The sequence below is a fragment of the Phyllobates terribilis genome, unplaced genomic scaffold, assembly GCF_046119375.1.
Source record: "Phyllobates terribilis strain yellow unplaced genomic scaffold, ASM4611937v1 Scaffold_2__4_contigs__length_985480577, whole genome shotgun sequence".
NCBI lineage: Eukaryota > Metazoa > Chordata > Amphibia > Anura > Dendrobatidae > Phyllobates > Phyllobates terribilis.
This window is the reverse complement of record NW_027362762.1, coordinates 775,440,180-775,452,250: the sequence shown is the minus strand read 5'-3', so window position 1 is coordinate 775,452,250 and position 12,071 is coordinate 775,440,180. Positions and strand designations below refer to the sequence as shown.

Genomic DNA, 12,071 nt, shown 5'->3' with positions numbered 1-12,071 from the left:
AGCACTCAAACCATAACAGAACCACAGTATCTGCTGGTAACATCAATTTTGCGGAATCATTTCACCACTTTTTTAGCCCATCCTTTGCAAGGCCACAGGAGACAAGAAGTCTGACACATAGTCAACGCCTAGAGACGATGGTACAGGAGTATCTCCAAGTAAACATTGAAGCCACGACTGTGTCACTGGACCCTTGCTCTTTTTGGGCTTCCAATCTGGATAAATGGCCGGAGCTAGCCACTTGCGCCTTGGAGATCTTGTCATGCCCCGCAGCCAGCGTTCTGTCTGAACGTGTGTTCAGCGCTGCTGGTGGTGTTCTGACAGATAAGAGCACGCGGCTCTCCACTGATAATGTAGACAGACTCACGTTCATAAAGATGAACAAATCATGGATCCGAAATGACTTTTCTACCCCTGTGTCATCCTGGGGAGAGTAAAAGCTTGAAGATTGGTTAAAATCACCCTACCAACCGTTTTAAGCTTTCAAATTACTAATCATGTTTATCTGTATCTTGGCTGGAAAATAATTTGGGCTTTGTAGCAGTGTGCAGCACTGATTCTATTAGGCCATCTATAATAAGCTCCACCAGATTTAAAATTACTAATCATGTTTATCTGTATCTTGACTGGAAAATAATTTGGGCTTTGTAGCAGTGTGCAGCACTGATCCTATTAGGCCATCTATACTAAAGCTTCACCAGATTTAAAATTAATAATAATTTTTAGCTGCATCTAGCCCGGAAAATAATTTTGGGGCTCCGAGATGCGCAAGACACATAAGTGCCTTCTTGCTGCTCTACCTGCAGCATGACCCTCATATTGTCAGAATTCGAAGTAATCATGACTACTGGGTTGCCACACTCTTAGATCCCCCAAACTTTTCGATCAACCTTTTCATTTTAATAAAGACCAAAAAAATGGTCATTTTTGAAATTATAAGCATTAGCAAGTTGTTAGAAACTGAAATCAAACAGTTTTCAACTCAAAACTTTATTCTAGGTGATGTTACATTTTCACATAGGACCCCTTGTTCGAAAGGAGCTTCTGAACTCTCTCGTCCATTGAATTTGTCAGGTTTTGGATGGTTTCTGCTTCAATTGTTTTGCATGAGGACAGAATACCCTCCCAGAGCTGTTGCTTAGATGTGAACTGCCTCCCGCCATCATAGACACTCCTTTTAATGATGCTCCAAAGGTTCTGAATGGGGTAGAGGTCAGGGGAGCATGGGGGTCACACCATAAGTTTGTCCCCTTTTCTGCCCATATCAGCCAGAGATGCAGATGTTTTATGTGCAGCATGAGATGGTGCATTATCATGCAGAAAAATGATCTTTCTGTGAAATACACGGTTCTTCTTCTTGAACCATGGCAGGAAGTGCTGTTTGAGAAAATCCACATACATTATGGAGTTCATCTTTAGCGCCTTCAGGGATCCTAAAGGGGCCGACAATCTCTCTCCCCATGATTCCAGCCCAAAACATTACTCCACCTCCTCCTTGTTGGCGCTGTAGCCGTGTTTGCGTGGGGTGTCCATCAACCAGCCATCCTCCACTCCATCCATCTGGACCATCGAGCGCTGCACGGCACTCATCCGTGAACAAAACAGTTTTGAAATCAGTCTTCATGTAATGTTTGGCCCACTGGAGCCGTTTCTGCTTGTGTGAAGTGGATAGAGGAGGTCGACAGGATGGCGTATGCACAGCTGCAAACCTCTGAAGGACCCTGCATCTTGTTGTTCGGGGGACGTTGGAGGCACAAGCAGCTTCAAAAACTTGTCTGCTGCTATGACAAGGCTTTTTTGCCGCTGCTCTTTCAACCTGACGTAATTGCCTGTAGGAAAGAGTCCTCAATTTGCCCTTATCAGCACGCACACGTGTGTACTGTGAATCAGCTACATACTTCTTGATTGCCAAGACACTTCATCCTGATCATCGCACAATGTTGATTGTAGTCATGCCTTGACCTAAACACTCCACAATTTGTTGCTTCTCAGCAGCCGACACATCCTTTTTCTTTCCCATTTTGGCAGAAAATGTAGGCTGCTTAATAATGTGAGACAGCCTTCTTAAGTAGTCTTGCCTTTCATTGGACACACCTGCCAAACTAATTAACACAGGTGTCTGCAATTGCTTACAGTGATATAAAGAGCCCTGACACACATCACCATCAATGAGTTTAACTGACAAACAAACAAATTCTTCCCTTATCACTCCTAAACACTTTTTGCATAATAATTTGGAACACAGTGTACATGTGCTTTTCCACAAAACACCAGTGGTTCACGTAGTGAATCTTACAGTTCTAACTTGCCAACCGTGGTCTGTATGGAGTTGTTCAATAAAGGGCCCAAAATTAAGATAACATAGATGGGAGAGGTCTCTATGAATAGGAATTCCTAAGTATTTGATACCCTGTGAGGGCCAGGCAAAGGGAAAGTTGGACTGGATGGAATCCTATATGGATTTGGGGAGGGAGACATCGAGGGCCTCAGACTTCGCTGCATTGATTTTAAAATTTGACCATGTAACAAAGTGATCTATTTCAGCCATAACAGCATGAATGGATATATGTGATTGAGTGATATATACTAGGACATCATCAGCAAATAGAGAGCACTTGTACTCGGTGCCTCCCACCTCAATCCACCTAATATTGGGGTTATGGCGAATTGATGACAGCAGGTGCTCCGTCATTAGGATGTATAAGAGAGGGGACAGAGAACATCCCTGCCTTGTCCCATTGGTGATTGTGAAAGGTGATGAAAATGTTCTGACGCGCCCCCTGGGCCTTGGGACACCCGGAGCCGGACCCTTTTTGGTGGATGCTGGTGGTTGTAGTCTCCGTGGCGGCAACCCGGTTCCGTGGCTCAGGGCGGTCAAACCAGTGGCGGAACTATTTATGTGGTTTTGATGTTTAAATGTCCGACTACGCCACCCGTGGATTGCGGTCAGAGTGAACCGCCGCTCCAGGGCAGACCGCTGAGGCTGGTGTTGTGGGTGCAGCAGAGCGTAGCAAAACTCCCCACGGGAGGAGTATAGCCTCAGGGCAGTGTATGCGGAGGATGGGGGTGATGGTGCAGGGCAGCAGCAGTAATGACACGGAGTCAGTGATGCAGTCCAGGGCCTTTACTCACAGTTCTTATTATCCAGACCACGTCTGCAGGTAACGGCTGCCCACGTCGTACTGTGCTCACCAGGTGAGGGGCTCAGACAACTCCCAGATAACTTTGGAGTGCTTCACAGGACCCCCTTTGTGTGTCCTTTGTCTGGCCTTTCTTACCAACCCTTCTGTCCGGCTGCCTCGGGCCTCCTCTTGGTAAACTTGGCGCCAGTTTCCCTGACCTTATGTGGTGCCTTCCTAGCGGGTGTAGCGAGGGGCTGCGCCACATAAAATGTCACAGCCTCCTGTTTCTAGCTGAGGGTCGTTTCCTGCCTCCACTAGTTTCGGGGACCGGTCTCCCCCTTTGGCCTGACCCCTCCACGCAGGTGGATTCGGGGGTGCGGTGGCGACTCGCCACCCCTGAGATCCCTTCGTTCCTCGTTCCTGGAGCCTTCTCCGCTCCTCTTCCTTCCTTCTCCCTCTTCCAGGCCTGGGCCTCTGTTACTAGGCCCACCTCCGGAGCAGAGCTCATGCAGAGCCCCTGCTCCCTGCCACTTCTGCTCAGACTTCTCTGCACTGAACTAAGATGGTGCCCACCTTTTATACTCCCTTCTCAATGCACCCAGGAACTGCTTCCTCCCTGCTCCTGCACTACAGGGTTCCCCTTCCTCAGTGTTCCCTCCCCCCACTCCAGCCAGGGACAGGGACTGTCGTGCCCATCTCAGGGGCATATTGGTCACCCTGCCCCACGGCAATGTGGTGTAATGCATGCAGGTGTCGGGTCCTGATCCACACTCCATCCTTACCTGAGAGTGAGATATCACACCTCTGGGTGAGGTGCAATACCTCTGTAGCAACTGAGCCCTCAGGGTAATACAGTTCCATTTATCTTCAGCCTAGGTGATATATTGCGATACAGGGCCGTGATTTTGGCTATAAAAGGGTCCCCTAGACCCCTACCCCAAGCTTTTTAAGAGAATCATATATGGCGTGCCAGGAGACTCTATGGAATGCTTTCTCAGCATCCAACGAGAGTATCTAATTACAAATTTTTAGCTGCATCTAGCCCAGGAAATACTTTGTGCCTAGTAGCAGGGTCTGCTAGTCAGCAGATTATCCCGGCTGTTAAGCAAGCTACACCACCTGTAGTTTGGACACTTCATTTTTTCAAAGGAAATGCTTCGGGACCACGGGATACTCAGTGAAGAGCATCAGGAGGCACCCCAAGGCATAGGGGCTCGGACTGGCAGTAGGATGCCTTGCAGTGGACAGCCGAGCTCGATCCTTATAAAAGCTTTTTAACTGCAGCAGCTTTAGTGGACGCTACTGGAGCTGGAATTACGCGGCTGCTGGCATGAGACTTGCCCTCCAATAGATCCTTGTAAATGGATTTAAAGTGTATTTATTCAAATTAGAGAGACAATTTAAATTAAAAAGCTTAGAGCTGCCTCCACCACAGGGGGGCTCACTCGACCCACCAGCGGACAGGCGCCAGTATTGGGAGAGGGGGGCTGGCCGTCAGGGTTCACCGCGGCTCTGGCACAAACCCGGCGACACGGAGGTGGCACGGGCAGGAGCGGACTGAACGTGTCGGCTTCTCACTTTTTGGATTTTAGAAGGGCATGACATGCCTATATCTGTGTCTCCCCCTCCTTTTACTCCTCCACCTCTTTTCTTTTCGCATGACTATATGTACTTGTCACTTTTCCATGTGTTAGTTGTGTCTTCTGAGCAGTTTGTCAGCTTTTGGACACCTTTGAAGGTGTTTTCTATGTGTTTCTATGTGTTTTTGTTTGCCTGCCATTGGTTTTAATGGTGTTCGAAGGTGTTTGACGAACAGTTCGACGAACAGTTCGGCGAACACACGGGTGTTCGACGAACCGAACCGAACTCGAACACTACGGGGGTGGCTCAACACTAGTGCCAATACTTTTGGCCACCACTGTATAAAGCTTGCATGGATTTATATAGTGTGACCAAGTTATCAAGAACTTTTCCAAGTGATGTTAAAATCGCTTGGAAAATCGCTTGATAACCCGCATACGGAAATGCATGCAAAAACGCTTGACAAAAACTTCTACCTGGCAGGAAAAACGCATGTAAAATCCGCATGCGTCTTTCTAGCCAAGGAGATGCGGAAAAAATCTGGAGCATTTCTGAATCGTGGGCACTTAGCCTAAGACTATGTAACCCTCATGCTTTCTGCATTGTGCAAGACTTTGTAAGCATTAAACTTGTTGCCTCCCTCTGAGTCAAGTTGTTGAGCTGACTTCTCCTCCGACTTCACTAAGTAGGGAAACCAATCTACGATCAATGGCAATTACATCTTAACCTATTTAAATGGACATACTATCCACCATTTCTTTCCTTCAGGGGTCTGCCCTGAACACAATAATTACCAAGAAAAAAAACTCTCCCCTATGCATTTTTATTGGTTTACTTTTATTTATTTTACTCACTTATATAACACAATTAATTCCCCATTGGTGCTCACAAAATAGATTCCCCATCACTATGTCTTAGGAGTGTGGGAGGAAACCCATGTGAACACAGGGAAAACATACAAACCCGTAGCACATATTGTCCTTGTAGGGATTTGAACCCAAGACTCCAGAGCTGCAGTGCTAACCACTGAGCCACCATGCTGCCTTGATATAAATGTATCATATTCTGATTAAGCTTTTGCAAATATTATCTCCAAAGGGACCTAATAATAATATAAAGAATTGTTATATACATTGGTTTGATCAATATTAGTAATTTTGTTTGGTTTTGTAGATTTGTCTTCTGTGGAAGACATAGTAACATAGTATGTATTGCTTAAAAAAAAAAATAAGTCTGTCCAATCCTGACGATTATGCTGCAATGGTGATCAAAATTAAGACGAAAACCCTCATGTGATACAAGTTAATTTTCCTCATTTCAAGACATAAATTCTTTCCTGACTTCAAATTTGACATTGAAAAATAAATCCGAGGATGAACAAACTATCTCCAATTATGTAAAAATCATAATAATGTCATAGTATCATACTCAAGAATGGAAAGGGAAGAGTTCTGCTCTGTACACATATATGTCTTTCTATATACTGACAATTATATGTATATTTACACTGTTTCTTTGCTGTCACCAGTATTCTTACCTAGACCATTAGTAAAACCGGTTCCATTAAGCTGTAAAGCACATAATTGTCCTGATGCATTGCTGGCCCACTTTTTATAAATTCATTTTCCCAGCATTATTTTCCCACTTAAAGACAATTTTCTATAGCTTCTTAAAAAAAGCAATAATTGAACATGTTTGTATGAACAGATATAGCACTTGTACACTAATTAACTTCAGAGGAACTACATGGGTATAGGTGAGAAGGAAGGCATAGAGGAGCATAGTCTATACTTACTGTGGAGCTCTTTTATATCCATTCGTTTGAGTAAAAGAAGCTCCATCTAAGGAGCAGTGAGCCTTTGATGTAACTGAATAGTCTCTGCTTCAGCTTCTTTTTTCTATGACCACATTTCCCATAGCAGGCAAACTAATCCTACATATCTGCCGCAACATGTAAGCACTTGGGTGTGCATTTCTTTACCGCGATGTACCACTAGAGAGCAGCAAAGCTATTGGAATAATTGATATGTTTTTCGCCTTCTTTCTTTATTAAGTTTCTCTACTGCCTATTTTTCTTTATGACCTACAGAGAATCCTCAGTGTGCAATTCTTATTTTGTAACTCGCTGGGCATTTTTTTTTTCTTATGCTAAAAATAGCACATGAGATGGCTTTTTAATTACCAACTTTCTTAGCTTGGCTAAGTTGCATGCTTAATTTTCTTATGACAATGACACATGCTAGGCATAAAGTTTGCTAATTAAATATCATCACAAATGAATACACGAAAAAGAACATTTTGAAATAGCAATTCATATTCTGGATAGGGATTTTTAATATCTTTCTATAAATGCATTAAAACAATGTGCTGGAGAACTGTTTGTCCGTCTGAATTTTATGCATAGTTCGCTGGTTATCATCAAATTAGTTTAAATTGCCAAAGTTTTGAAATAAAAAAGTATTATAGGATCATTTTCATGTTGTCAAGAGAAGTTCCCCCTTACATTGATCTTGAAACTTGGTTATATGTAATACTTATCTGTGAAGAAAAAATAAAATTATAATTGTGGGATAACCCCTTTAATGTCATGACTGATCCATTGAAGCCAAATTAACAAATGATATAAATGTGAGAGTTTTAATACTTCCTTACTACTACAGTGCCAATGTTAGTTAATTAGCTTCAGCTTCACATTGGAATAAAAAAAAAACAATTTGTAAAAAACAAAACTACAGAAGTGTGGAACAACTACATCGAATCTTGCCTGACAATCGCGCATACTTGTTTAAGTATGGGGGAATGGAGTACCCTCTTAAACACTGATTGCCAGAGGCATTTTTTATCTTTATGCCCAGAGAAAAATGTCACAATCTGTAAAATTGCATTTCAAAAGGGATTTTCTCATTTCTTAGCTTACCTCGCAATTTGTTCTTCTATTTTTTTTTTACAGCCTAAACATGGAGTTTATATTATTTACAATTGAAGCAGATATTATTAAATCAGTTTGATTTAAGGAAAATCGGTCCGAAAAAGAGCACAATAATTTCCAAAAAATAATATTTTTCAGATTTTTTTTGATAATCAAATACCATAGTTCAATGAATAATAATTGCCCCATAAATAATCTCTTATGGAGTCAGATTTTAAAGCAACACAATATGTTATATATTTGTAAAGAAGCTTGAGCAGCAATTAAACAAGTCTTTTCCTAAATATGATATACTGTTCTCCATGATCTGGCTAGTAGAGGCACAAGCTCTGCTAGCCGGATCTTGGAGAACAGTCAAAAATTGTGAGATGTCTTGCAGAGGGATGCAGCAGTCTTGAAATTTCCCAACTTTTGAAGCATGATCACCGAACAATCAAGCGTTTCATGGAAAATAGCCAGAAGGGTCGCAAAAAGCCTGTTGGCCAAAAAAGGCGCAAAATAACTACCCAAGAATTGAGGAAAATCAAGAGTGAAGCTGCCAAGAAGCCATTCGCCACCAGTTTTGCCATATTTCAGAGCTGCAGCATTACTGGAGTATCAAAAAGCACAAGGTGTGTGATACTCAGGGACATGGCCAAGGTAAGGAAAGCTGAAAAACGACCACCTTTGAACAAGAAACATAAGATAAAACGTCAAGAATGGGCCAAGAAATATCTTAAGACTGATTTTTCAAAGGTTTTATGAGCTGATGAAGAGTGACTCTTGATGGGCCAGATGGATGGGCCAGAGGCTGGATCAGTAAAGGGCAGAGAGCTCCACTCCGACTCAGACGCCAGCCAGGTGGAGGTGGGGTACTGGTATGGGCTGGTAACATCAAAGATAAACTTGTGGGACCTTTTCGGATTGAGGATGGAGTGAAGCTCAACTCCCAGACCTATTGCCAGTTTCTGAAAGACAATTTCTTCAAGCAGTGGTACAGGAAGAAGTCGGTATCGTTCAAGAAAAACGTGATTTTCACGCAGGACAATGCTCCATCACATGAATCCAACTACTCCACAGCGTGGCTGGCCAGTAAAGGTCTAAAAGAAGAAAAAATAATGACATGGCCCCCTTGTTCACCTGATCTGAACCCAATAGAGAACTTGTGGTCCATCATAAAATGTGAGATCTACAGGGAGGGAAAAGAGTACACCTCTCGGAACAGTGTCTGGGAGGCTGTGGTGGCTGCTGCACGCAATGTTGATCGAAAACAGATCAAGCAACTGACAGAATCTATGGATGGAAGGCTGTTGAGTGTCATCATAAAGAAAGGTGGCTATACTGATCACAAATTTTTTTTGTTTTTGTTTTTGCATGTCAGTAATGTTTATTTCTAAATTTTGTGCACTTATATTGGTTTACCTGGTGAAAATAAACAAGTGAGATGGGATTATATTTGGTTTTTATTAAGTTTCCTAATAATTCTGCACAGTAATAGTTGCCTGCACAAACAGATATCCTCCTAAAATAGCCAAGTCTAAAAAAAACCCACTCCAATTTCCAAAAATATTAAGCTTGGATATTTATGAGTCTTTTGGGTTGATTGAGAACATAGTTGTTGATCAATAAAAAAAATAATTCTCTAAAATACAACTTGCCTAATAATTATGCACACAGTGTAGAGAATTGCAGTCAAGTGCATTTTCCCGATGCTTGGAGGACTCCAGGCCAGTTTCCTTAAGTAATATTGAGGTAAGAAAAAAGAATGTAGTAATCTGGCACCAAGAGATAACAATTTAATGGGATTATCTTATTTAATTTCCATTTTGATAAAAAAATGTCCATATAAAAGAGTTAGAAATACACGACATTTGTCATCTGTAGAACGTTTTCTACTGGAGCAGGTTTACTACGTTATTTTTTTCTCCTTTTTATTTAGTCCTGAGTTTTATGGTTTTTACTAAAGGGTAATTTCTCACAGGATTCTGTAGAGGCATATCTGTAAGCTGCTCTGTATTTTTACCCTATGAGCCATGACCCTTAGTAAAGCCCATAAAAATGAGCATTAAATAAAAATGGCCATATCTCTCGAACAGTATGTCGGATTTGAAGAGAACATGTCTACATGATTTTGCAAGTTATGGTAAAGACAAGAATGTAATTGGGCTAATTTATACACTAAATTGATAACTTTGGTAAAGAAATCTGCTTTCTTGTTCTCCTTTAATCAGCATTTGAAGTTTTCTGGTAATGAGCTTTCAGTGCACAGGGGCAGGACTGTGCATTGGGTCTTCTCCTGCCCCTCCACCTACTTCTGGTGTTTGAATAACTGGTTACTGCTTTTTCATTGACCTGCCTCCTGTTTGAAATTTCATACTGGCACCGTCATTGTCATGGGACTCGTGTGCACTGATTGATTTCCCAGCTAGTGTTCAATAAAATGGCTTTAGGAACGGTACATGCGCAGATTGAGATCTCAGCTCAATGACATCTGTTAGAGATGTCTACGAGTTAAAGGGAATGCCCTTAGAACCGCCAGCAGTTGTGTTTGCATATCTAAATTCCCTTCCTAACAGTCCCTTTATTACATTAAAAACAAACAGATCTTTAGAACAAATATTTCTAAAGTCCCTTTATGATATGTAAATGAAGCCTGTGACTAGTCGATGGGGTGTTAGCTTCCCTAGACTTGTCAGCCCACTTTGCATGTTATAACGCTCCTATGGGTGTGAAAACATAACTTTCAAGCGTCGGCATCATTGCTAGCACTATACAAACCTCGCCCATGCGTGCAGATTTTTTCCCTCACTACATTGAGCCTCTGAAAGGGTGTACGCATCCCGGCTTCAGAGAGGCGAACAGCACATGACCGGAAGTGCAAAAGACAATGACACCAGCTCTTGTAAGTCATGTTATCATGCCCACAGGGGCGTGATAACATGCTAAGTGGGCTGACTAGTCTGGGGACATTAACGCCCCATTGACTAGTCAAAGGCCTCATTTACATATCATAAACGGACTTTAGAAATATTTATTTTAAAAATCTGTTTATGTGTTGAATAAAAGAATGGAAAGACAGCGCACATAAGGCTTTATCCGTATAAAAGTAAATACCAGGTCCCACAATCAGTCTGACTCACCTTCTGAGGTTGTGTGAGTCACAACCAACTGTGAAGCACCTGTCAGATGGCTGCTGCAGGAGACTCCACTGATCAGTAAACAATGAGAGGAGATAAGAAGCCAGGCTGATCCTTCGCACTGGTCCAGAGACACACAAGGGTTAATGATAAACCAAAACTTTCCTTATTCCTTGGCCTACGCGCTTCGTGGCTAGTGTAGTCACGAAACGCGTAGGCCAAGGAATACAGAAAGTTCTGGTTTATCATTAACCCTTGTGTATCTCTGGACCAGCGCGGAGGATCAGCCCGGCTTCTTATCTCCTCTCATTGTTTATGTGTTTAAAGTAATACAGGAACTGTTAGGCAAGGATTTTACATATGCAAACCCAACTGTTGGTGGTTCTTTGGGCATGGGGGACCTGACAGGTTCCCTTTAAGATATAAATCTGTGCATGAGCTGTCCCCTCATCCCTATGCATGTATTGGGAGAGGTCCCCGTAAATATACTGATCATGTTCAAAGTTTCACTCAGCATATGCTAAATAGAGATACTTTGGGCATATTCTGAGTCTATATGTATCACCACACAGTTTTTTAACAGTATAAAATAGCATAATAGAGAGTACTATTTTGTGCAGAGATTGAGGAGAGATTAAAAAAGTATAACACCTCGAATAAACCAGTGCTGATAATGTTGGTGCACAGTACATCTGAAGTGACTCTGTGTTCCTCTGTGAGATCTCCTGCTTCATCAGCTACCACAGTGTGTCAGGGGAGATAAGCAGTTTACATGAAACAATCTACAGCAGAGACAACAGCACCAAGTATGTTAGGTGTTATGGGCTTACCAAGTGAGGTGGATTCTCTAAGCCATCAGTCCTGGTGAGCAGTATACCCTACCTTGATGGATGGCACATGGAACTGCGAGTATCAATAGAGGTGAATATGCAAGACAGCAGATGTATGAGCAAAGTAGGAATTACTAGAACAGCAGAGCCAATTGTACGGGCTGCACTGGAGCATTAGAGTAAAAGTTGGGACAGGACTAGGACAGCTGAGATGAATTGGTTATCAGCCATTTGATACAACAGAGTTAAAGATGTGGCAGCTCGAAGATGTTTGATATGAGTTTATTATTAAGTAACAAAACACAGCAGAGCTGTAGTTGTAGAAGCACCAGGATAGCTGTGAAAATTTTGTCATTAGGTAACTTTAATAATATTCGGTATTATTCGGCATCACAGGAAAGCAGAGATGAGTTCATTATCAGGTACCTTGTAGCAGGTTTGAAAGTGAGAACAGCAGGAGTAGAGGGAAAGAGCTCCTAATCAGGTAGCATGA

General features: G+C 42.3%; 1 long non-coding RNA gene across 1 annotated transcript in view; it reads right to left on the bottom strand.

The window, feature by feature from the left end:
• Positions 1-6,808, bottom strand: part of LOC141252973 (uncharacterized) — a 64,190-nt gene extending 57,382 nt beyond the window's left edge. The window contains exon 1 of the long non-coding RNA XR_012314175.1: positions 6,499-6,808. This is a non-coding gene — a long non-coding RNA (uncharacterized lncRNA). The remainder of the gene's footprint in view (positions 1-6,498) is intronic.
• Positions 6,809-12,071: the final 5,263 nt, after the last annotated feature.